General features: G+C 61.6%; 1 protein-coding gene across 1 annotated transcript in view; it reads left to right on the top strand.

The window, feature by feature from the left end:
- ATP11A (ATPase phospholipid transporting 11A) overlaps positions 1-3,505 on the top strand; it is a 51,611-nt gene that overhangs the window by 47,530 nt on the left and 576 nt on the right. The gene's annotated exons all lie outside the window — the stretch shown is intronic.

The following is a 3,505-nucleotide window of genomic DNA, read 5'->3' as shown; positions in this document are numbered from 1 at the left end:
ACGTGCAGGCGGGGGGGGGGACTTGGAGCTGGGGGGGACGTGCAGGCGAGGGGGACATGCGGGTACGAGGGCCATTTGCACACTTGAGGACCGGAGGGAAGGCATCCGAAAGTCCGCCTCCGGCTGCCGCGGGCTCGGAGCACACCTGTCTCCCGCGCCAGCAGTTGAGCAGACGAGTCGGGTCACTGAGCTTTCTTAGGAAGAAGCCTTGTGCTGACTTAAGATGTTGAGCCCAGGACCCCTGGTTCCTTGCGGTTCCCTCCTCTCTGGGTGTTTGTAAAGTCCTCGCTGGTGGCACTGGGGAGCGGGGGAGTGACTGTGAACGACTTCACCTTGAGCTCGGTGGTGTGGCCGCAGGAGAGTGGGGGCCCTGCCCCGCTGGCACGGTGCCGGGAGGGACGCGCTGGCCAAGGTTTGCTTACGCGACGGCGGGGTGCAGGCGGGAGGTGGCCGATTAACCGGGCTCAACCGCCTTAACTTGTTTCTCTTTTCCCTTCCTCCTTCCGTGTCTCAACCTCTCTGCCTCCTTAACGCTCGCGCCCTGTCTGGCGCTGCGCGTGGCCCCTCGGCCCCTGCGGACTGCAGACTAAGAACCAGTGCCTTTCTGTCGAGCAGCCCACCATCTTTATGCTCTCTCAGACCTCCAGCAGTCTGAGTTTCTAACGGAACAAGGTGATGCTTTTCTGTCGTCCGGCATGGTGGGGTTGCAGTGGCAGGCGGCAGAGGGCTGGCCGTCCTGAGAGCCGGGCACACCCCTCCTCCGGGACGTGGCCGCTCCCACGTCACCAAGCCCTGGGGTGACCTGCCTTGAGGCGCAGCGCGGGCTGCGTTCTCTCCATGCCAGGAACTTACCCCTGCGTCTCTCTGGGTGTCCATTCGAAGTACCAGGTACCCCCCCCCCAGGGCATCGGGCTGCCCCGCCTTATGCTGGCAGCCAGGCAGGACTGGCTCCCAAGACCCAGGAACCAGGGTGGGCACAGTCCCCTCAGCGCCACCCTGTTCTCCGAAGCCCATGGCGGACGGAGGGCCAGGCCTCCTCACTCACACCCCCGTGTGGACCTGTTCTGCAGACAGGGAAACCGAGGCCACCACGCCTGAGTGTGCTCAGGACCCGCAGAGCGTTGCCGAGAAGACCAGACTCGGGCTGAGCCACGCCGACTGCGGACGAGGCCAGGAGAGGCCCGTTTGGGTCAAGTGTTTTTCCACATTGCCTCGTGCCTCATTTTTAAAAGTCTGCCTATTTTTAGACAATGCCTTCCGCTGCTCTGTCACTGCTTACCTGGCAGCTCTCTGCGGCCGGTGCCCAGGGCCACGTCCTGTCCGTGAGGGGCCAAGCTTTCAGGGCCGCCGTGCTGTCCAGAGGCGGCCTTCGGTCGGTTTTTCAGCCATTTGTTCGTGCAGCTGAAAACTGCATTGACTGTGCCTCAAATTTCATGAATTTCTTCACCGTTTCCAAAGGCAGCTTCTTTCATAGGAAAACACCTTTTAATGACGTTCAATTCTGTACAATTTAAACACTTTTTTTTAACTCACGGGATGGTACATTTTGTAGATTTTCGCAGTTATCAGCGACCCAAATTTTTCTGCTCTAGTGCCATCAGAATTGCTAGAACGAATTACCTAATTTCATCTCCCTATTGACATACTTGAAACACTTAGAATGCAATTATTAGGAACATTTTAAGGCACAGGATGTGCTTACAAAATTGATTAATCCTGCCAACTCTGGGCTGGAAATCTGTACTCTGACTGTTGATGCGGTTTGTTAAGACTCCGTCTCAGACGCCGGCCTCCGGCCGCCCGGGGAGGGGGGCACTGGGCGCAGCCACACCTGCACGGAGCCGGGCACACACGCAGGCGCACGTGCCTGTGCCTGTGCCTCTGGGCGCCCACCGCCGCCTGCAGAACTTTGGAGGAACAGACCCTGGACCGGTCCTTGCTTCCAATGGACAGTCTTTCCTTCCTTCTGTTCCGATACAAAGAAAAACATCACACGGGCCAGGTCTCGCGTGTAGACAGCTGTGCCCCGTATGTATGTATTTCTGTCTGTGTTCTCTGTACGATTCCACCGTGCAAAGGGCAACGACCCCACCCCTGCTCCCCAGAAGACCTTGTGCTTCCTGTCCTCACGTGTCAGACCCTGAACCTGTCCACCTCTTATAATCCCTTCTCCTGGTCACCGAGAAACTAACACAGTTTGACTAGAAAGCCAGCGTCGGGAGGCCTGGCCGTGCCAACCCGCAGTGCTGTGAGGCCGGGACCCTTCAGGGGTCCAGCCTCAGGCCGGGACTCTTCTGAGCGCCCGGAGTTGGAGCCAAGGGGCAGGGGACGGGGTTCAGTGCCTGCCCTTCACAGCAAGTGCGGCCAGTGTGGCCCTTCCAGCCGGGGCTCCCCCACAGGCTCTGTCCTGTGAAGGGCACCATCAGGACGACTGCTCCTTCCCCGACGGCGCCCGCCCCGGGGCCCCGCCCGACAGACTCCCGCAGCCGCAGACGTGTGCTTGGCGCACAGGGGCCAGGGCCGCGCGGCGCCCGCTGTAGGACAGACCCCACGAGGGCCGTGCGGCCGACTGCGCCCACGACGGGAGGCGCTCTGGGGCGGGCGCAGCCCCTCAGTGTTTCTCCTCGCCTTGCAGCAGAGCACGAAACCCAAAGCACCGGTCGCTGCCACGCCCAGCATGGACCGGCCACTTCTGAAGGACCTCTTACCGCGGCCGAGGCGCCACTAGCCAAGGATAGGTAACAGCGTCCGCCGTGCCGCCCGGCGCCTCCCGGGCGTGCTGTGCACCCCCCAGACTGTCTGGTTTTCCTCCAAAGTTTTGCTGAGCTGTGCCATTTTTGCTAACAAAGGTTCATGATGAAAAAAAAATGCCTTTTATGCACACGTGTGTGTTTCTGTCGCAGGTAAGTGACCTGCCTGAGGGTGGCCGGGCCACACGAGGTTGTGCACTCTGCCCACGTCCCACGTGCGTCTGTGAGCTGCCACCCCCAACCCCCTCCCCCGGTGTGTTCAGGGCTTGTTTTGCCAGAACAAAGCTCATCCCACGGCCTTCGTGGTGGAAGCAGCTGCACCTGAACGGTCCGCCAGGAAAGACTGTATCTGACAGAGAAGGGGAACGTTCCATGATCGGCACCGGAAGCTACCCCAGACGGACGTCTGGCTCGGGCTCCTGCTGTCCGTGAGCTGCCGCGTGCCGCGTGGAGCCGCGTCTGCCCCTCGAGGGCGCAGCCACGCGCACAGCGCGCTCTGAGTCAGGTTTTGAGGTGTCACAGGCACACCTGCCTGGGGACGGCCTTCCTTTAGGACCACATCTCCCGGACTGCTCCCCCAATGCCCGGAAACCTCGGGGCATCTGGGCCCGCTTGCAGGCCCCCGGGGCTGTCAGAATCCGCACACACTGTGTGTGCGTGCTTGGAGGTGCCCGGTCTGGGTCCCTGGGGCCTCCGGAAGAGGCGCTGCGGGTGGACGCACGTCGTCGGTGCCGGGCGGCGGGGCCAAGCGGGGC

The sequence above is a fragment of the Suricata suricatta genome, chromosome 4, assembly GCF_006229205.1.
Source record: "Suricata suricatta isolate VVHF042 chromosome 4, meerkat_22Aug2017_6uvM2_HiC, whole genome shotgun sequence".
Taxonomy (NCBI): domain Eukaryota; kingdom Metazoa; phylum Chordata; class Mammalia; order Carnivora; family Herpestidae; genus Suricata; species Suricata suricatta.
The sequence above is the reverse complement of the archived record's forward strand: the minus strand, read 5'-3'. Positions and strand labels throughout refer to the sequence as shown.